This window comes from Rana temporaria, chromosome 2 (genome assembly GCF_905171775.1).
Source record: "Rana temporaria chromosome 2, aRanTem1.1, whole genome shotgun sequence".
NCBI classification, from domain to species: Eukaryota; Metazoa; Chordata; class Amphibia; order Anura; family Ranidae; genus Rana; species Rana temporaria.
Window position 1 is genome coordinate 96,884,184 of NC_053490.1, and position 22,676 is coordinate 96,906,859.

General features: G+C 45.1%; 1 protein-coding gene across 1 annotated transcript in view; it reads left to right on the forward strand.

The window, feature by feature from the left end:
* The first annotated feature begins 1,041 nt into the window (after positions 1–1,041).
* Positions 1,042–22,676, forward strand: part of RDX (radixin) — a 193,133-nt gene continuing 171,498 nt past the window's right edge. The window contains exon 1 of the mRNA XM_040340564.1: positions 1,042–1,384. The gene's annotated coding sequence lies outside the window, so the exon portion shown is untranslated. The remainder of the gene's footprint in view (positions 1,385–22,676) is intronic.

Consider the following 22,676-nt stretch of genomic DNA (forward strand, 5'->3'; position numbering starts at 1 on the left):
AGTCACTGTTAGGGGCAGGCGAACCTTAGTAATCCTTTATGTTACTGGCTGCTTCCTGTATATGGATTCATCGGGTAGTGTGTGGGTATTCCGTCACTTCCTCGATGCCGCAATGTCTCCTGGGAGCTTTTGCCATTGTTCCCAGGAGACATTGCGGAGGTCTGCCGCGAGTTATTGCGGGATTTAGAAAGAACTTGCTTATTTAAAAAAAAAAAAAAAAAAACATGCGGTTTAATAATTATGCATATGAGCATATCTATTTTTTTTTTTGGTGGGGGAGTGGATCTTGGGTGGGAGTTCCCACACTTTTTTCCCCAGGACTTGACCCCTGCTATAAACTGTATATATATGAAGAGGTGTGGTGACAGTGACTGGACATTATATCTCTCTCTATAAACTGTATATATATGAAGAGGTGTGGTGACAGTGACAGGACATTATATCTCTCTCTATATACTGTATATACATGGAGAGGTGTGGTGACAGTGACTGGACATTATAGCTCTCTATATACTGTATATACATGGAGAGGTGTGGTGACAGTGACTGGACATTATAGCTCTCTATATACTGTTTTAAACATGGAGAGGTGTGGTGACAGTGACTGGACATTATATCTCTCTCTATAAACTGTACATATATGAAGAGGTGTGATGACAGCTGGACATTATCTCCCTCTCTATATACTGTATATATATAAAGAGGTGTGATGACAGTGACTGGACATTATAGCTCTCTTCATACTGTATACACATAGAGAGTTGTGGTGACAGTGACTGGACATTATCTCCCTCTCTATATACTGTATATAGATAGATGGAGAGGTGTGGTGACAGTGACTGGACATTATCTCCCTCTATATACTGTATATATATGTGTGGCGACTTGTTGCTCTCCATATACAGTGTAGTCGGAATGAGAAGTTGTGTGTGGTACTTCAAACTCGGAGTATGATGAGGGGGAGGGGCTCGGACATCTCCTCACACTTGTTGCTCTCTATTACACATGGCGGGTCTATGAGACGAACACAGGCCGGTATAGGAGGAGAGTTGCAGCCGGTACACGAAGTTAGTATAGTGAGGAGGGGGAGGCTCCCCTATGATGTCCCCGGCTAATGAGGTGGCAGGAGGGGCCGGGCAGCCATGTTGTGTGTCCCTCCATCCTCCTGTAGCGGTCTGAGCCGCCTCCTCCTCCATCTGCCCTCCTCTTCTTCCTCCCCAGGGAGACTGCGCGGCCCCAGCCCACCCAGACACAGCTGCCCAAGTAACGGAGCCTGCAGGAGGAGGAGGAGGAGAGTGACCTAGAGCAGGCCTCCTGCAGGTAACCAGGGCCGGATTCCCGCCTGAGAGAGGACAGCGGACCGGGGACACAAGTTTACTGAGAGGTGAGGTGTCCTACATGCTGACATACTGGCGCTGTGGGGTGAGGTGTCCTCCATGCTCACATACTGCCACTGTGGGGTGAGGTGTCCTCCATGCTGACATACTGGCACTGTGGGGTGAGGCATCCTCCATGCTGACATACTGGCACTGTGAGGACTCCTCCATGCTGAAATACTGGCACTGTGGGGTGAGGTATCCTCCATGCTGACATACTGGCACTGTGGGGTGAGGTGTCCTCCATGCTGACATACTGGCACTGTGAGGACTCCTCCATGCTGAAATACTGGCACTGTGGGGTGAGGTATCCTCCATGCTGACATACTGGCACTGTGGGGTGAGGCATCCTCCATGCTGACATAGTGGCACTGTGAGGACTCCTCCATGCTGAAATACTGGCACTGAGGGGTGAGGCATCCTCCATGCTGACATAGTGGCACTGTGGGGTGAGGCATCCTCCATGCTGACATAGTGGCACTGTGGGTGAGGACTCCTCCATGCTGACATAGTGGCACTGTGGGGGTGAGGACTCCTCCATGCTGACATAGTGGCACTGTGGGGGTGAAGACTCCTCCATGCTGGCATACTGGCACTGTGGGGGTGAAGACCCCTCCATGCTGGCATACTGGCACTGTGGGGGTGAAGACCCCTCCATGCTGGCATACTGGCACTGTGGGGGTGAAGACCCCTCCATGCTGGCATACTGGCACTGTGGGGGTGAGGACTCCTCCATGCTGGCATACTGGCACTGTGGGTGAGGCATCCTCCATGCTGACATAGTGGCACTGTGGGTGAGGCATCCTCCATGCTGACATAGTGGCACTGTGGGGGTGAGGTGGACTCCATGCTGACATAGTGGCACTGTGGGGGTGAGGTGTCCTCCATGCTGACATAGTGGCACTGTGGGGGGAGGCGTTGGGTGACCCCTCCTCCATGCTAACACTGTGGGGTTGAGGACCCCTCCCTCTATGCTGACATGCAGGGGTCCCCACCTTACATGGCTGGTCCCGACTTCCCCATGCCATGTCCCCACACAGGTCCCAGTAGCAGCACACCAGGTCAGCGGTAGTGATGTCCCCTGTGCTTTGATCTCCAGTATGGTGTCACCTTCTATGGGATCCGGGCCTTTCCTCCCTGTGTTGGTTTCTGTAGATGAAGTGACAGATCCTGGGTGTAGCTCCTGTGCAGTCTGGGGTGGGATGGATGTGTTGTGGAGCTCGTCGTTATTTCTACAGGGTGCTGGGTGAGAATACTTCTGTATAGACAGATTGTGTGTGGGCCTCTGTAGGATCCCGCACTATGGAGGGAGGGCCGCGCACTATGGAGGGAGGGCCCCGCACTATGGAGGGAGGGCCCCGCACTATGGAGGGAGGGCCGCGCACTATGGAGGGAGGGCCGCGCACTATGGAGGGAGGGCCGCGCACTATGGAGGGAGGGCCGCGCACTATGGAGGGAGGGCCGCGCACTATGGAGGGAGGGCCGCGCACTATGGAGGGAGGGCCGCGCACTATGGAGGGAGGGCCCCGCACTATGGAGGGAGGGCCCCGCACTATGGAGGGAGGGCCCCGCACTATGGAGGGAGGGCCGCGCACTATGGAGGGAGGGCCCCGCACTATGGAGGGAGGGCCCCGCACTATGGAGGGAGGGCCGCGCACTATGGAGGGAGGGCCGCGCACTATGGAGGGAGGGCCGCGCACTATGGAGGGAGGGCCGCGCACTATGGAGGGAGGGCCGCGCACTATGGAGGGAGGGCCGCGCACTATGGAGGGAGGGCCGCGCACTATGGAGGGAGGGCCCCGCACTATGGAGGGAGGGCCCCGCACTATGGAGGGAGGGCCCCGCTGTGACATTTGTGGGCTACAGAGACAGAAATGTAAGGTAAATCTAGAGTTTCTAGTGAGGACCATGGGAGAGAACTGCAGCCTCGTCTTGTTTAGTGTATTTGTACCCCAGACCTTTTTTATTGGATAGAAAGGGGAAAGGTTAGAACCCCCATCAGCGTTTACTGCCATCTGGGGCTCTGTAATAGAGATTTCCTGTCCTGAGGACACTTTTTTTTTAACCAGACAGGAAAGGAATTTCGCCTCAGACTGCAGTAAAATAAGGTTAGACTTCTAATCCCCTCCTGGCTCTATCCAAAACGAAAACTGAAGTTTTGGTTACAGGTACACTTTAACTGTCCCTGTGACATCAGCCACCTCCTCACTGAGGATTGGATGTCAGAGGACATTGCTCCTGTTCTATGTACACTGAGTATTGCTGGCTGTGGTGATGCATCTGGTATTTCTGGGGATTGGCTCAGCAGTAAAGTGGAGTACATGTTCAGTATATACCCCCCCCCCCCCCCCCCCATTACCAGCACCACCACAATGCACTGCTGGTTTTCCAGCAAGATCATTGGACAGAAGCCAGTAGTTTAGACCAGCTTCTGCTGAACAGAAAGTCGTCTGGCTCTTGCTGCACTGGCCAGCTTTATACGTGTGTAAGCCAACCATCCTGGTGCCAACATTGTTTACTTTTTAGGAAAAATATACATTTCAGGTACAAATGATATGTAACAGATTTCCTTCTGTATTGTTTACTTTGTAGCTGAAGTCTGAGTACTTGAGTGGTTTTGGTATGAGGACATTGTACAGCGCAGTCTGTGCAGACACTCCTGTCATTGTTAAAACTTTTGGCTTGGGAACATGTTCACACCAGCGTGGTGCTGTCTGGCAGTGCTGGTGCACCAATCTCGGCACATCGCCCTGTTCACTTTTTTTTATAAAACAAACTTTATTGAAATGTCACACAGACCTCTTATGACGTTCAATTGGCCACCGGCTGGTGCAAGGCAGTGGATTGCTTCACACTGCACTGTGCTGAAAAAAAGTAATGCACAAAGTAACGTTTTATTTTTCCGCAAACCACCACAACGTAGTGGTAGGAGACACGTTTTGGATAGTCACCCTGTCTCTCTGACCTTGTGGTCATTGTCAGAAGACAGAAGGAGATGAGAAAGCCAGACTTAACAGTTGTCAACAAGGACATTCTAATTCTCTGCCTTTTGTAGAGATCCCATGTCACTTACTGTAGCATCTCCTGGTCAGGATGGGAAGAACTCTACTCTATACAAAACTATCTATACATCCACATTAATTAAAGTCTGTATGTGTTACAAGCTGAACACCAGTAAAGTGAATGCCCCATTCAGTGACATGACACATTATTTTCACATTTGTTGCAGAACAACAACAGTATACACTTGAATGGGATGCTCTGTGTGACAAATGTGCCAAAGTAGCTCCTGTACGTGTTGTGCTATTTTTTATTTTGAAATGAGCCTCACGTTTCCCAATGTGTGTTTTTGTTGTGTGACTGCTATCCATGTTAAAAATTAAATGGCAATGCCAGTGCGGTGGCTTTTTTTTTATTTTTATATGGGAGTGAACGGAACTTAAGTCTTGCCTTGCAGTTAGGCTGGGCCCGTGTTGCAAGGTTTAACTGCTCATAGAAGCCTAGGGGACCATTTATAGTAAAGCAGCTTTACCTATGTGATCCTCTACTCTTGTTGTCCCCACAGGGCAGTTATGGCTGGCGGCTGCTGCTGCCTGTCCCCACAGGGCAGTTATGGCTGGCGGCTGCTGCTGCCTGTCCCCACAGGGCAGTTATGGCTGGCGGCTGCTGCTGCCTGTCCCCACAGGGCAGTTATGGCTGGCGGCTGCTGCTGCCTGTCCCCACAGGGCAGTTATGGCTGGCGGCTGCTGCTGCCTGTCCCCACAGGGCAGTTATGGCTGGCGGCTGCTGCTGCCTGTCCCCACAGGGCAGTTATGGCTGGCGGCTGCTGCTGCCTGTCCCCACAGGGCAGTTATGGCTGGCGGCTGCAGCTTCTGCTGGCTGTCCCCCAGGGCAGTTATGGCTGGCGGCTGCTGCTGCTGGCTGTCCCCCAGGGCAGTTATGGCTGGCGGCTGCTTCTGCTGGCTGTCCCCCAGGGCAGTTATGGCTGGCGGCTGCTGCTGCCTGTCCCCCAGGGCAGTTATGGCTGGCGGCTGCTGCTGCCTGTCCCCACAGGGCAGTTATGGCTGGCGGCTGCTGCTGCCTGTCCCCACAGGGCAGTTATGGCTGGCGGCTGCAGCTTCTGCTGGCTGTCCCCCAGGGCAGTTATGGCTGGCGGCTGCTGCTGCTGGCTGTCCCCCAGGGCAGTTATGGCTGGCGGCTGCTGCTGCTGGCTGTCCCCCAGGGCAGTTATGGCTGGCGGCTGCTGCTGCTGGCTGTCCCCCAGGGCAGTTATGGCTGGCGGCTGCTGCTGCTGGCTGTCCCCCAGGGCAGTTATGGCTGGCGGCTGCTGCTGCTGGCTGTCCCCCAGGGCAGTTATGGCTGGCGGCTGCTGCTGGCTGTCCCCCAGGGCGCGTAACCCGGCCAGCGCTACACCAGAAGCATTGGCTCTCTTCTTCTTGTCAGTGGTTGGACACCCCTGTCATAGGCGGGGGGACTCCTGTGCTATGCACTTTCTGTGTTTGGGGGATGTGCCTGTCAAAGTGTTGGTCTCAATTTTATTTTGGTTGGAGAGCCCATTCAATCCAAAATTACTATTGTAACAATTCTTGTAGGCCTCAAGCACACTGGTTGTTTTTACGGCTGTTCCTAGGGGCTTCTGATGTGGTGTTTTTTCCCTTCCTCTCACCACCCCTCCATGTTGGTCTATGTGTCCATGCACACATAGGCTTTACCGTCATTTAGCGGCAGGAGCTTTTGGAGGCAGGAAAACCCCACTTCCAGTGTGTCCAGGAGCAGCAGAGTGTTGGCAGAAAAAAAACGCTTGCCGCTTGTAAATGCATCTGAATGTGCTTTTAGCGCTTGATCTTGAATTAATTTTAATCGCCAGCATAAATCATTATTCTGGCCAACTAAATGAATTCACGCTCTAGCGTTTGATACCTGTAAACACTTCTAAAACTATTTTACAAGAACCAGATGTTTTTTTTTCTACCTAAATATATACAGGAGGAAAGGCTTCTAGAAAAGTTTTACCAAAATGCCAAGTGTGCATAAATCCTTACAAGGTGTCCCCTAAATGTGATCATTGACAATATATTTTGTTTTGGAGGACTTGGATGACATATTTACTTTCCCCTTTTTTGATCCAGCTGTTTCTCCGAATATTCCTTTACTGCCTGTGTCAGGCCGACAACAGTGATCAGCTGCTATTGAAATGGCTCTAGCGTTGTTGGGACCGGGAAGCAGTGCTGCCTCATTATTATTCAGGATCCCCAGAGGCATGTCTGATGATTCTTCTATTGCACAAGTGCCTACAAGTCTACGGGACTGAATTGGAGGAGGTGGACTATGAGGTGGCAATATCACTTTGGATCTTGATGTCAATTCTTGGGGGAGGGGTCTGCTGATCAGAAGGTACACAGAGTGAGGAATAGTGGTCACATGACTGCATAGAAAAGCAACAATAAAAAAGTATTTAATGTCAATTTTGTTCTGATAGAACAGCTTCTGAGAACTGATATACAGTATATTGGTTGGTCTGTTGATGTTCTGAGTTTCCATTCACTTTAAAAGTGTCTTGGATTTAGACTTCAAAGTGTCAGTCATGTAAAGTGCAATATTTTCCCATAAAAGCACAATGGGTAACATCAAAGCTGGCATTGGTGTTGCTGTTTTTAAAAATGTTACAAATAGTCTTTGTAATTTTTTTTTTTTTTTTTTTTTAAATGGTAGTAAGTATACTTAAAAGTGGAGAGGGGTTCAACCCCCTTGTCTTTTTTTTCTGTCTGTCTGTGAGAGATTCTCCCTGTTTGACTTGGAGAGTAGTGATGGAAAATTTAAATTCTACAGTTGTCACAGGAATAGGAGAAATCCTCCAGTGGGGACACCCGTCGCAGTGACAATTATCCAAGAGGGGATTTTGTGACTCGATTCTTGTTGTGTTTTTAGGAAGGTAAATCTTTCCGATGTTCCAGAATGGTTTGTAGCAACCAATCAAACTCCTTCTTACAATTAGGCCCTGTGTATGAAACATATTAAGGTTTCTTCTGTTACAATGTCAGAATCCTGTCAATCCTGTACATCTTCACAATATATTTTGTGGTCAAGCAAAACAAACGAGAATGAAGCGATTGAATTGTACTGGAATTTTGGTTAATCAATTCCCATGTACATGTGAAAGTTCTTATCTTATTGATATCTGTATTCAGTAATGGGTTTGCTGAGCAGTGTGTTGATATCTGCATTATTCCTGTTTGTATACATACTGTATCCATAGAAATGTGTGGATGTCAGTCTATAGCTAATGGAATAGGCACACACTTACATTTGTTTACATTTCATATGCAGTATTTGCAATTGTGTTCAGTGATGTTCCCATGTGTCTGTGCAATAGCTAGAGAGCAGAAAATGTATGCAGGAATTCCCTTTCATTGTTGGATATACTTGTGAGAACAGAATTTCTGCATGTCTGCATTTTTCTGTTTACAAAAATATCAATTTTCTGCTGAATCCTTTTTTCAGTGATGTATTGATATAAACACATACAAGAAAATATGTCTTCCGCAGTATAGTTATGGAGGTGTTTAATTTGATGTAAGATATTTAGTACATGGTGTAGCAGAGAATTACTGTATGTCCCACACTAATGGCCCATACACATGATCCAAATATCGTACGAAAACTGACGTCCGATGATGAAGAATCGTACGATAATCGGATCGTTGGTACAGAGCTTTCGAGAGCCGATCATGACAATTCATCCGATATTAGATCGGACAAGCACGAAAAAATTTCCTTGTACGATACCTTTTATTTAGTCAGTACAGTTGCCATCCAAAAATAAATATAATACAAATAAACTACAACGCATGACATCACTTCTGTGTTTTTTTTTTTTTTTATATTTTTATGTCGTACGAGAATTTTTGTGACTTTAGTAACCTATTCAATCTCTACTTTTTCGGATAGTTTTGTACGGAGCATAAGGCCTGCTCACAATCATCTTTCCTGTATCCCTGAAACATGGGTCTTCAAACTACGGCCCTCCAGTTGTTCAGGAACTACAATTCCCATCATGCCTAGTCATGTCTGTGAATGTCAGAGTTTTACAATGCCTCATGGGATGTGTAGTTCTACAATAGCTGGAGGGCTGTAGTTTCAGGATCCCTGCTCTAAAGCCTCAATTACACATGCAGTGCCTTCTGCAGAGTAATGCTCGTTCAGGACACTCTTCAGAGGGCATTTGCCAGACGGTGAGGAAGTGTTTATCCCCAACACTGCCGCCTATTTTAACCCTTTAAAATCCACACCAGACACCACAAACGGGTGCATTTCATGCAGGGGCCGGTTCCCCCCATTCAGTTGAATGGGTTCTGTTTGGTAGTTTGCGTACTGAACATGACAGCAGAGATCATTTTTCATGGAAATGGTTACCGTTATATCCAATTCTGGATTTTTTTTTTCAGTTTTGGACAGAGTGGGGAAGGTTAGAACTGTTGTCAAGTTTTAATTTCAATCTATGTCCCCACTGGGAAGATTTATGCCCCATGCACACAGTTGTCCAGCTCTCCTAAATGTCTTTCCCATTTGCAGAAGTGTTTTCTCAGAAGAAACGCTATGTGCGTTTAGTTGGGTCAAGCACTTGGGTGTTAATTATTTTTATAGACCTGAATATTTATTCTGACCATTGAAATACAGTCACATGCACAGAAAAACATTTTTTTGCGTGCGATTAGATGGTAGAAATCAACAGCACTTCACCTCTCTTTACCTAAACAACGTGACCGAGATCACCCGCGTTCGGCACCTGTTTTATTTATAAAAATGAACTATAAATATTGCCTAACTTATAAGCGGACGGTGTCTGGATGGTGTCTGTAGGGCAGTGGTCGGTGCTGAAACAACACTACTGCAGGTCAGCTTGCCTATTCAGACCCCAATCCACACAGCAAGTGCAGGAATGGTTTGCTTCTGGATGGTAATGGAAGTGGATCACTGCACACCAATGTAATGGAAAATATGCAATTTAACTACCCCTTCCTTTTATGAATGAACACAGTGAGTGATCATAACTATGCTTGTTTGTGAATGAACAGGGAGACTATGCAGAGCTTTTCCTTCATTCGTTCTGTGCAGTGGAGACTGCAGATAGAGAGACTGAGGCATATGTCCTCAATCACTTTCAGATGTCAAGGCTCTGTTTACAGTGCCCTACAGATAGTAACCTCAGGTTATAAGTAAGCACTTCATGCTTCAAATGAGTTAACCAGCCTGTCTCTTGGAGGTTTGTCATGATGTTTTCATCCTTACAAGATTGAATAAAGTATCCAATTTTCTAGCCCCAATCCCCTGTGGAAGCTGGCAGCGCTGCATGGAGCAAAAGGAGGGGAAACCTGGACAGGAAGGTCGGAGGGGTGCAGGTGTAGTTAGTTACTGTAAATGATCCCCTGTGTTTTCCTCCTGCAGCAGCTGAGGGTAGGGAGAGGAGCAGAAGCAGGCTTTCAGCTGCTGCAGGATGAAAACACAGGCAATCAGTTCCAGTAAATGCTACTCCCGCTCCAGGTTCACCAGCCTGCGGTCGATAGAGAGATTAGTTTAGTAATATCTAAGTTTTATATTGATACGATCATTATGGGAGGACTGACTCGCATCGCTGGAACCCAGAAGAAACTCTGTGGAAAATGTCAGCCGTCTCAGCGGTGTGCGGGCGCCACTGGAAGGCTTCGTTCTTTGGTAAGTATTTCATAATGAGCTAGTATGCCTTTTGTCATACAGGTGTTTGTAAACTTTATTTTTTTTTAACCTCCTTTAAATTTTAAGTAAAGACAAAACTTTTTTTTCATTTGGATAAGATAAGAGAGTTATAACCCCCTTCTCTTTTTTTTTAATATGCATTATTGATCTGGTAACAACCCCAAATTGTGGGATTTTCTCATTAATGGTGAACAGGACAAATGGTGAGGGAGCATCTCCCTAAGACGAGCAGCAGTAAAATCATGCCCAGTGTTGTCTAAACTATAGTCTGGGTTCCCATATGTGCGACCACGTGTCACAGCTTGGGGTACGGTGCAGTTCTGTTCGCAGTTCAAGTGCGATTCAGGTTTGAATCTTTGCCTGAATTCGCACCTGAACCAGACCCACGCGTACAGAACCCTATTAGGATGCAGGCAGCAGCCGCCCCAGACCTGTGTGAACCGGCTCCTTTGAGAAACCCGCATCCAATTTTCACATGTGAACCCGGCCTTAACAAAATATATATATTTTATATTGTCATTTACAATTTAGGTTTTGTGTTGCTGAGTGTTTAGTCCTTGGATCCTGTAAGAGTCGATCAGTGCTATGTATATAAGCCAAGCCACTGAGCTGACAAAGAAGTTTCCAACGTGGGATGAGATTGCTTTGCCTCTGAGATGTGCGTATTTTGGGAAATGGCTGCAGACAAACAGTTGTTGCTTAGTAATGGTTGGCACTGGTACATATACTATACATATCCCAAAGTAGAATTTGAAGCTGGATGTGCAGTGCGTTTTTTAAGAAATATTGTAGATTTACGGGATGGCAGCAATGAATATTTATTGCTGTGAATAAATAGTTTCTGCATTAGGTTGACCATACTGTTTTTAACACAAATGTTACCTCATGTGTTCTGTATTGTGGGGGTTAAAAGTAAATTATACTTGTGAGGATGTGATGAAATTCTGTGGTGCCTGATTTTCAAGAAATCAAGTTGTTCTGTCTAATATACCTGGTATTCCCCTTTCCTTATTTCCTTGTTGGACTGTTGGTTTTGTCAGGTATTGTAAGGCTTCATATACTGTATTTGCCGGCGTATAAGACGACCCCCTATTTTTCAATTGAAAACATTTGCTTTTGGGCTATACTCGCCGTATAAGACTACCCCCCCCCCCCCTTCCAAGGCAACACCATTTAAAAAAAACATTGGATTCCACCACATATTCACCACCGACCTAAGTGTAGACACATGAGCATACACAATAATCATCGCTATTCCAACAGACGTTAAAGTCTCTAGTTGACTGACCACAATGCACTGGGAATTATTAAATGAGAGGTCCCAATACTATGAGCCCTCGGATTCTTATTTACAGTCGGGGACTCGCCGGCATTGTCCTAGCCAATTCCTCAATCGACAACTTTCTCCATGACACCTACTACATAGTTGCCCAGTTACACTGGATGTAGCTTTGGCTACATACAGTACCGCTGAGCCAATCCCAGTAAACAATGTATTCTATTAATGAATACAAAGCCTGCTCGGATTGGCAGGGGCTGTGACATCATCAGCCCTCTAATCTCTGACTCTCAAAGCCAATCCGAGCAGGCGATACTGTATGTAGCCTGCTTGGATTGGCAGGCTCTGTATTCACTAATAGAGTACATCGCTCGCTGGGATTGGCTCAGCAGTGTATACTGTATGTAGCCCTAGCTACATACAGTATTACAGCACATCCAGCGGACATCCGGCGGGCTGACATCCAATGTGCGGCATTTTATACCCGACGTATAAGACGACCACCGATTTTTTGGGAGCGTTTTTTTTTTTTTTTTTGTGCAAAAGGTAGTCTTATACTCCAGAACATACAGTACATTGAACGTTGTTTAACCACTTCCATACAGGGCACTTATACACCTTCCCGCCCAGACCAATTTTTAGCTTTCAGTGCTGTTGCACTTTAAATTACAATTGCGCGATCATGCTACACTGTACCCAAACTAAATTTTTATCATTTTGTACCCACGAATAGAGCTTTCTTTTGCTGGTATTTGATCACCTCTGGGATTATTTTCTGCAAAAAAATTTAAAAAATGACCAAAAATTTTGAAAAAAAAACAAACATTTTTTTTGTTTCCGTTATAAAACATTGTAAATAAGTACATTTTCTCCTTCACTAATGGGCACTGATGGTACTGCACTGACTGGCACTGATAAGGTGGCACTGATGGGCACCGATGAGGTGGCACTGATGTGGTGGCATTGATGATGGGCACCAATATGCGGCAGGGATAGGCGGCACGGATGGGCAGGGATAGGCGGCACGGATAGGTGGCACGGATGGGCACGGATAGGTGGCACGGATGGGCACTGATAGGCGGCATGGATGGGCACTAACTAATGTGTTGTACTAATGGATGCCAATCAGTGCCAAACAATGCCTGCCAATCAGTGATGCCCATTGTGGGCACTGATTGGCATCAATTATGTGTCATCCCTGGTGGTCTAGGGTGGCATACCTTTGATTTAAATCCCTGGTGATCTAGTGGAATCCCTGGTGGTCCAGTGGGCATCCCTGATGGTCCAGTGGGCATCCTCAGGGGGGGCTGTGCTGATAATCGATCAGCACAAACCCCCCCTGTCAGAGGAGCAGCCGATCGTCTCTCCTCTACTCGCGTCTGACAGACGCGAGTGAGGAAAAGCCGATTACCGGCTTTTGCTGTTTACATCGTGATCAGCCGTGATTGGACACGGCTGATCACGTGGTAAAGTGTCTCCGTGAGAGACACTTTACCTAGATCGTTGTTGCAGGGTGTCAGTCTAACGATCGCCGCGATGCGCGACCCCAGGGGCGAGCAGCGGCTCAGAATCCTGAGGACGTCATATGACGTCCAGTCAGGATTCTACAACCACTTTGCCCCCGTCAATCTGTCATTGGCGGGCGGCAAGTGGTTAACCTCTCCTGAACGATTTAACTTGACAGCTAGAATCTGACATTTTGCCGCATTTGCATTTTAGGAGCGTTGTAAAAAAAAGTCTGTAAGCGAAATGCTGCTAAACTATGATTACTGCGTTTAGCAGCTGTTACAGACATTTGGCGTTTCAAATGCCTCTGAATATCTGTCCAAAAATGCTTTTTTTTTTTTTTTTTTGCTTTAAAAAAAATGCTTTTAAACTCAACTGCCTAGAAACGACTGTAAACGATTCTATGTACTGATAAGATCATATAGAGGAGAGTTCAGAGGCAGCAGAATAAAATGCCCAACTGCGCCTAAACGTCTGTTTGCCAGCAGCAGTGTACATGAGGCCTAATGAACAGACATGCCTGGATTCATTTTCTTCCTGTGTATTTGGAGCCTAATGAAGGCATGCCGCGCTCACACATGCTCCATTGCATCAGAGATACTACATATACAGGCCGTCCCCGGGTTACAAACACAATAGGAACACAAACTGTAGGTTTGTTCTTAAGTGGAATTTGTGTAAGTCAGAACACTGCAATTGTGCTGGGATGTGGGATGTTCTGGGTGTTTCTGGGCATGCAGTCATAGTATTTGGAGCTCTTCTGGCCATGCAGTACTGCAGTGTGGGATGTGTCCAGCGCTGCAAGATGGCTGGGCGGTATCCAGGACGAGCGCGGAGCACAAGCGGCTGGCATTGAGGTCCGTTCGTAAGTAGGAGTTGTTCGTAACTCTGGGACTGCCTGTATACAGTATGTCACAAAAGTGAGTACACCCCTTACATTTTTGGAAATCTTTTATTATATCTTTTCGTGTGACAACACTGAAGAGGCATTTCCCTGTTCTGCCTAGTGACATGACAGGGATCTACTGCTCCCTTTCATCGGGAGCAGTGATCGCAGTCATGTCAGTGGTAGCCTATCCCCCCCCCACAGTTAGAATCACTCCCTAGGACGCAATTAACCCCTTGATCGCCCCCTAGTGTTTAACCCCTTCCCATGCCCGTGTAATTTATAAAATAATCGGTGCATTTTTATAGCACTGATTATAGCACTGATCGCTGTATAAATGACAATAGTCCCAAAATGGTGTCAAAAGTGTCTGATTTGTCTGCCATAATGTCGCAGTCGCGATAAAAATCGCAGATTGCCGCCATTACTAATAATAAAAAAATTATAACAAAAATGCCATAAATCTTTCCCCTATTCTGTAGACGCTATAACTTTTGCGCAAACCAATCAATAAAGGCTTATTGCGTTTTTCTTTTTTTTTTACCAAAAATATGTAGTAGAATGCATATTGGCCTAAACAGAGAGAGAGAGAGAATTATTTCTTGTGGGTGGGTATTATAGTAAAAAATTCTTGCTTTTTTTTTCTTCAAAATTGACGCTTTTTTTTTTTTTTTTTTTTTGTTAATGGCGCAAAAAATAAAAACTGCTGAGGTGATCAAATACTACCAAAACGAAAGCTCTATTTGTGGGGAAAAAAGGACGTAAATTTTGTTTGGGTGCAACGTCGCCAATTGTCCGTTAAATGACGCAGTGTCGTATCGCAAAAAGTGCTCTGGTCAGGAAGGGGGTAAATTCTTCCGGGGCTGAAGTGGTTAAGGCGATTGAGCCACCACACTTTTTGAGGGTTGGTGTCCCTGGAAACCCTTTTTAGGTGTGTATTGCTTATCTCTGTAGGACACTGAGGGCTGGAAATATGGGTATCTAGAGGTAAGTGCCATATTACATTTATTTCTGTTGATGAATTCCAGCAGAGCTTTTGAAACAGCAGAAGAAAATAAGTTAAAATGTTTTGTTTATAGACTTCTGTGATTTACAACAAGCTCAATCTGTAGATGTACTTTAATGTGGTGTTTGCAAGATAAACCTTGTTCCATTAACGTTTGGTCTTCTGCTGAGGCATTATAAACTCGTCAGGTCTTCTTATAAGGTTAATAAACCCCCAATGACTCTGGATAGAAGGTTTCAGTTTCCACTGTGAAATTGTTTAGCATAGAATCTGGTTCTATGTGTGTGTGTGTTTTTATTATACACATCACATGTTTCATGAATGGTCTAGTTAGAGATGCACTGAAAATTTTGGCGGCCAAAAATTGTGGTTTTTGGCATTTTGCCATTGTGAACAAGGTGTCAAATGCACGCTATTTTACTGTGCTTATGGTGTGTTTTTCATAGGTCACGTGACTCAAACGCATTAAAAACTTAACACGGGTGCGTCCTTGCTGTGTTTTTAAATGCATTTCAACGGGGAGGTGCATTCTTGTGTATTTTCTTTTTTTTTTTTCCTGATCAAAAATTCAGCAAGCAAGATTTATAACGCCACAATGGAAGCACAAGGGACCAGTAAAAAGGCATGCATAGAATTGAAAGGGATGCATGTTTCTTGAGCTTTTCTTGAACTAAAGGTGCCGTTAATGACTAACAATAAAATCATATTAATTTCAGTTCATAATATTTAATTAAAAAGTCGAACATAATACAATTATATAAAAATAATAATTAAAAAATATATATATAATACATTTTTCAAAAAACTGTCATTTTCGGTTTCGCCACTAAAATTTTAATTTGGTGCATCTCCTAATCGGGAGATGTAGGGGTCGGAAGTGCGCCTGCTTGGGTGCCCCCACAGCAAGCTGCTTTCTGTGGGGGCACCCGGCAGGAGGTAGTGGCCAAGAGCGCCGGCGTGGCACACGAGGACGATCTGGGCTGCTCTGTGCAAAACCACTGCACAGATCAGGTAAGTATATAACATGTTTGTTATTTAAAACAACAACAAAAAAAAAAAACGCAAGCCTTTAATACCTGGTGCTTTCATACATATGGGAGTGGGTGATCTTATGCTTCAGCCAGATTAGCCAGTCACTAGGTCTAATTGTCTGTAAAACATTAACTCTGTTGGCTCCACCACCACCTTACAACAGGTAGGTGCTCCCGCAGGAAAGGAGCTGCAGGGCAATACAGAAAAGGTTGAATATCAGGGTGTGTGAGATTATTTCTTACGAAAGGACCGGTCACTTTTGAATGGACAAAGTGCTGTTTTAAGTGACGTCAAAACTGTCTATTCTTAAATAAGTTCTATCCATAGCGCTGATGTTTAGGGCTGACAGTAAGGATTCAGCATACAACTCGGTAGTAGTGTGTCGGGGGATTCTTGTAGTGCAGAGCAGCCTGTGTAATCTCTTCCGGTGTCCTCCTTGTGATGAATGTTCTCAGGCTGGAACATTGGCTTAACATATGAGCATGCAGTCTGATGTTTCAGCCCACCTAATGGCTACTTCCACTTTGCCTCCACTCCCTTTCTCTTTTATCTGAAAAGTCTTTAATTCCTTCTAAAAGCTATTAATTATGTGAGCTGGAAATACAGCTTTTTGAAAGTTGCATGCTGTAACCATTTCCCATAAGAGACCCTTGATAGAAGGGGATTATGGTTCTTCCTGTCCCACAAAACTAAAGCCTTGTTTATACACGGATGGCAATATTAGAGCCTATTCAGTAGTTCCAGCATTTCTGTACACTTCCTTATTGTAGGATTTAAAGTAATTGTAAAGTCTTGTGTTTTTTTTTAAATTTAAATAACAAAGCTGTTATAGTTGCCTCCCTCTGTTGTAGTGGATTTGAACAAAGCAGCCCCGATTCTCCTCTTCTTGGGTCCCTCTTCTGTGATCCTGGCCCCTCCCCCCTGTTGAGTGCCCCAGAGTCAGCAGCTTGCTATGGGGGCACCCAAGCCGAGTCACAGCTCCCTGTATTCATTCAGACACGGAGCCTGACCCCACCCCTCTCCACTGATTAGCTGACTTTGACAGCAGTGGGAGCCAAGCGTGCCACTGTTGTGTGTCAGCCAATCAGGAGGGAGAATCTCGGACGGCTGAGACACTCGTGGATCTCAGGAAAATATTAGGGGGACTGAAGGGGGCTGCTGCACACAGAAGGCTTTTTATCTTAATGCATAAAATGCATTAAGATAAACTTCTGCCTTTACAACCACTTTAAAGTATGAGTTCACTTGTTCATAAAACAAGAAAAGATGACTGAACATCCTACCCCCTATTTTGGTGGGGTTAGTTGGACAACCTTTTGTTTTATACAGCCTTTAGTCTGTTGGGATATGTCTCTACTAACTTTGCAAATTTTGACTGTAATATTTGCCCACTCTTCTTCGCAGAACTGCTCGAGATCAGTTAACTACTTGCCGACCGCAGCACAACGATATACATCAGAATGGCACGACTGGGCATATGGATGTGTATATATACGCCCCCTTTAAGACACGGCATTGGTGGCCTGCTGCGAGCTCCGTGAGTGTGACTGTGGGTCCCACACACTCGATGTCCGCCGGGAGTCCTGTGATTGTCTCACGGGGAAATGCTGATGTAAACAAGCATTTCCCCATTCTGCCTAGTGACAGGACACTGCTCACTGCTCCCTGTGATCGGAAGCAGTGATCAGTGTCATGCCACACGTAGCCCAGCCCCCACACAATTAGAACCCATCCCTAGGACACACTTTACCCCTTCAGCGCCCCCTACTAGTTAACCCCTTCACTGCCAGTCACATTTACACATGATCGCTGTGTAAATGTGAATGGTCCCAAAATAGCGGCAACAGTGTCTGATGTATCCACCATAATGTCACAGTCACGATAAAAATCGCTGATCTCCGCCATTATTAGTAAAATAAATTATTAATAAAAAGCCATAAAACTATCCCCTATTTTGTAGACGCTATAACTTTTGCGCAAACCAATCAAACACTTAATGGGATTTTTTTTTCTTTACCAAAAATATGTAGACGAATACATATTGGCCTAAACTGAGGAAAAACATTTTTTATATATTTTTTGGGGAATTCAGTATAGCAAAAAGTAAAAAATATTGCTTTTTCTTTTTTTATAGCGCAAAAAATAAAAACTGCGGAGGTGATCATATACTACCAAAAGGAAGCTCTATTTGTGGGGAAAAAAGGACGTAAATTTTGTTTGGGAGCCACGTTGCACGACCGCGCAATTGTCGGTTAAAGCGACACAGTGCTCTGGTCATTGGGCAGCCAAATGGTCCAGGCCTGAAGTGGGTAAAGCGGAGTTCCATCGACATATTACAATTTTTTTTCTAAAGGCAACTGTTAGTATCATCCAAATGTACTGCTGCAATCACTAATCTTATTTATAGCGCTGCTATATTTCTTATTTTACTCTGAAGTGCTGTTCCATCTTGCTTGTGGGCATGTAAAGCCCACTAGTATACTCTTCCGGATACGATACTGCTGCACTGGCAGAGCTCGCCCATTATCCACAACTCGCAGCGCAGGAAGCTTCTCTCGTAATTTTGCGCACATAGCAGCGGATGGGAGAGACAGGAAGTGCTTATAAACAAATAGAATGTGTGTGTGTTGGGGGGGGGGGGGGAAGATGCCCATTGCAATGTGTATATCGAGCTCTGAAGCGGATGATGTAGCGATAGAAAAGTGGGTGGGACTCGGTTTTAAATTTGATGGTCACCGTTTCACTGCAGTCTTCAAGTCTTTCAATGGGGTTTAAGTCTGGGCTCTTTAAATAGGCCATGCAAGGGCATTGACCTTTTTTCTCCTTCAAACAATGTGTGGTTATTTTTGCTGTGTGCTTTGGGTTGTTGTCATGTTGGAAGGTACAGTGCATCCGGAAACTATTCACATCACTTCACTTTTTGCACATTTTTATACAGGACTATTATAGCGCCAACAGTTTTATTCCAAAATGAATTACATTCATTTATTTTCCTCAAAATTCTACAAACAATAGCCCATGATGACAACGTGAAAGAAGTTTGTTTGAAATCTTAGCAAATTTTTTAAAAATATAAATAAATCCCATGTACATTAGTATTCACAGCCTTTGCTCAATACTTTGTTGAAGCACCTTTGGCACCAATTACAGCCTCAAGTCTTTTTGAGTATGATGATACAAGCTTGGCACATCTATTTTTGGGCAGTTTCTCATATTTTTCTTTGCAGGACCTCTTGAGCTCCATCAGGTTGGATGGGGAACGTCGGTGCACAGCCATTTTTCAGATCTCTCCAGAGATGTTCAATCGGGTACAAAACTGGGCTCTGGTTGGACCACTCATGGACATTCACAGAGTTGTCCTTTTTATTATCTTGGCTGTGTGTTTAGGGTCATTGTCCTGTTGGAAGATAAATCTTTGCCTCAGTCTGAGGTCCAGAGCACTCTGGAGCAGGTTTTCATCAAGGATGTCCCTGTACATTGCCGCATTCATCTTTCCCTCCATCCTGACCAGTCTCCCAGTTCCTGCTGCTGAAAAACACCCCACAGCATAATGCTGCCATCACCATGCTTCACGGTATGGATGGTATTGGTCAGGTGATGAGCAGTGCCTGGTTTCCTCCAGACATGACACTTGCCATTCAGGCCAAATAGTTCATTCTTTTGTTTCATCAGTCTAGAGAGTTTTGTTTCTCATGGTCTGACAGTCCTTCAGGTGCTTTTGCTGAGTAAGCTCCAGGTCGGCTGTCATGTGCCTTTTGCTGAGGAGTGGCTTCGGTCTGGCCACTGTACTATACGGGCCTGATTGGTGGAGTGCTGCAAAGATGGTTCTTCTGGAAGGTTCTCCTCTCTCCACAGAACAATGACGGAGATCTGTCAGAGTGACCATCGGGTTCTTGGTCACCCCCCCCTGACTAAGACCCTTCTCCCCCAATTGCTCAGTTTGGCCGAACGGCCGGCTCTAGCAAGAGTCTTGGTGGTTCCAAACTTCAATTTACATATGATGGAGGCCATTGTGCTCATTGGAACCTTCAATACTGCAGACATTTTTCTGTACCCTTTCTTAGATCTGTGCCTGTATACAATCTTCTCAGAGGTCTACAAACGATTCCTTGGACTTAGTTTGTGCTCTAACATGCACTGTAAATTGTGGGACCTTATATAGTGTACCTTTCTAAATCATGTCCAATCAACTGCATTGACCACAGGTGGACTCCAATCAAGTTGTAGAAACATCTCAAGGATGATCAGTGGAAACAGGATGCATTGAGCTCAATTTTGAGTGTCATGGCAAAGGCTGTGAATACTTATGTACATCTAGATTGTAAGCTCTAACAAGCAGGGCCCTCTGATCCCTCCTGTATTGAATTGTATTGTAACTGTACTGTCTTCCCTGATGTTGTAAAGCGCTGCGCAAACTGTTGGCGCTATATAAATCCTGTATAATAATAATAATACATGGAAAAGGTGAAGCGCTGTGAATACTTTCCTGATGCACTTGTAAACCTTCTTCCCATTGACAACTTTCTGGCAGAGGGCAGTAGATTTTCCTCAAGAATTTTATGGTCTTTTTTTTTTTTTTTTCTTTCCCGTCCATTTAGTTATTTTTCTATCCTGACAATTGCTCCAGTCCCTGCTGCAGGGAAACTCCTCCATAACATATTACCACCTCCATGTTTTACTGTAGGAATGGTGTTATTTGGATGGTGATCCGTATTGGATTTCCCCTGGACACATCGTTTAGTGTTGAGGCCAAATAATTCAATTTTAGTCTCATCTGACCACAACTCATTTTTACATGTGGCCTCAATCTTCAAGGTGCCTTTTGGCAAAGCTCAGTAGTGACTGCATGTGGCCTTGCTTGTGGCTGTATATTGTTAATTGTATACACAGGCTTTGTTTTTTGCCTGTTGGTTCTGCACACACTGTTGTGCCTCACTGATCCTTTCATCTCATTACAGGTCTAGAATACAGAGAATACAGAGCCTGTCTGAAAACAATAGACTTTTTATTTAGCCTCCAATAAGATAACACCCCCCCCCCCCCCCACACACACACACACACACACACACACACACACACACACACACACACAATATTCCTGGTTCCAGCTCTAGGTGATATCAGAAGGCTCTGTCCCCCAGAAATCTGCTGGTCTTGTGCTTATCTCCCTTTTACAGGATTATTCTGTATGTGACCGAACACCTTACACAGTGCAATGTAGAGGGAACAATGTTTATGTTCCTAAGTCACTCAGATTCAGGATACTTTATTAGTTCCAAGGGAATTATTAACCACTTTAGCCCTGGAAGGAATTACCCACTTCCTGACCAGGCCATTTTTTGCGATACGGCACTGCATTAATTTAACTTACAATTTCGGGGTCGTACCTAAACTAAATTGATGTCCTTTTTCTCCCCACAAATATATACATATTTTTTTGTGGTATTTGATCACCATCTGTTGTTGTTGTTTTTTTTTTTTTTTTTTTGCACTATAAACAACAAAAAACAGACCCATTTGGAAAAAATAAAACATTTTTAGTTTCTGCTATAACACATATCCCCAAAAAAGATATAAAGCAAATGTATTCATCAGTTTAGGCCAATATGTATTCTGCTACATATTTTTGGTTAAAAAAAAAACCACAATAAGTGTATATTGATTGGTTTAGGCAAAAGTTAGTGTCAGCAAAATGGGGGAAAGATTTAGGGACTTTTTTTTTTTTGCGGGGCTGCCACATTGCGGTGGACAAATCTGACTGTATAAATGTCACGGCCAGGGGTTAACACTAGTGGTGATCAAAAGGTTAAGTGTTCCCTAGGGAGGTGCTTTCTAACTGTTAGGGGGGCGGGCTCACTAGGAGTAGTGGTGGTAAATGACAGCTCACTTACACTCTCCTCCTCCATGCCCACTGACCAAACACAATGGGGTGGGGTGGGATATTACATGTAGATTGATGGAGGCTTCACCTCCCTCTTATATTAAGATGCAGGCTGGAGGGGCGTGACACAGCCTGTGACTGGCAGACATCCGCCCACACCATGTTTTTGCCAAAAAATAACACTTTAATAGATAGATCTATCTATTTATATTTTTTATTTATCTATCACTTCTCACCCAGTCTATAGCAGATTGACGACTGGTAAGTGGTTCTGTTATCCTGATTGGGCGTCATCCAGCAGGTGGGGCAGCATGGCGATTGCAGCGTGTCAGTCTGACACCCCTCATCTGACACCCTGCATCTCCGATCGTGGTAAGAAGCGTCTGACAGGCTTCTTACCACGTGATCAGCTGATCATCGCATGAACCAGGAAGTGTCGGTAAATGCCATTCCTCAGTTTGTGCTGACAGGGGGAGCCGATCGACGCCTCATTCTGTCGGTGGGGGGGGGGGTCTGTGCTCATAATCAACACATGCACGGCCCCCATCAAATGTACCCATCAGCTGCCAATCGGTGGCCCATCATAACCCCCCCTGTCAGGTACCCAATAAAGTGCCAATCGGTGTCCATCCAGTACCTGCCCAATCAGTGCCATCTATTAGTGTTCATCAATGCCACCTGTCAGTGTGAATCGGTGCCACCTTATCGGTGCCCATCGGTCCTGCCACATCAATGCCGACTCGTCGGTGAAGGAGAAAACAACATTTTATAAATGTCGGTCTTTTTTAGTTAGTTTTAGCAGAGGTGATCAAATACCACCAAAAAAAAGCTCTATTTGTGGGAAGAAAATTATAAAAATGTAGTTTGGGTACCGTGTTGCATGACCGCGCAATTGTCATTCTAAGTGCAACAGAGATATATATGTGTATATATATATATTTGTGTATGACAATTTAAAACCGTTTATTGATATTATT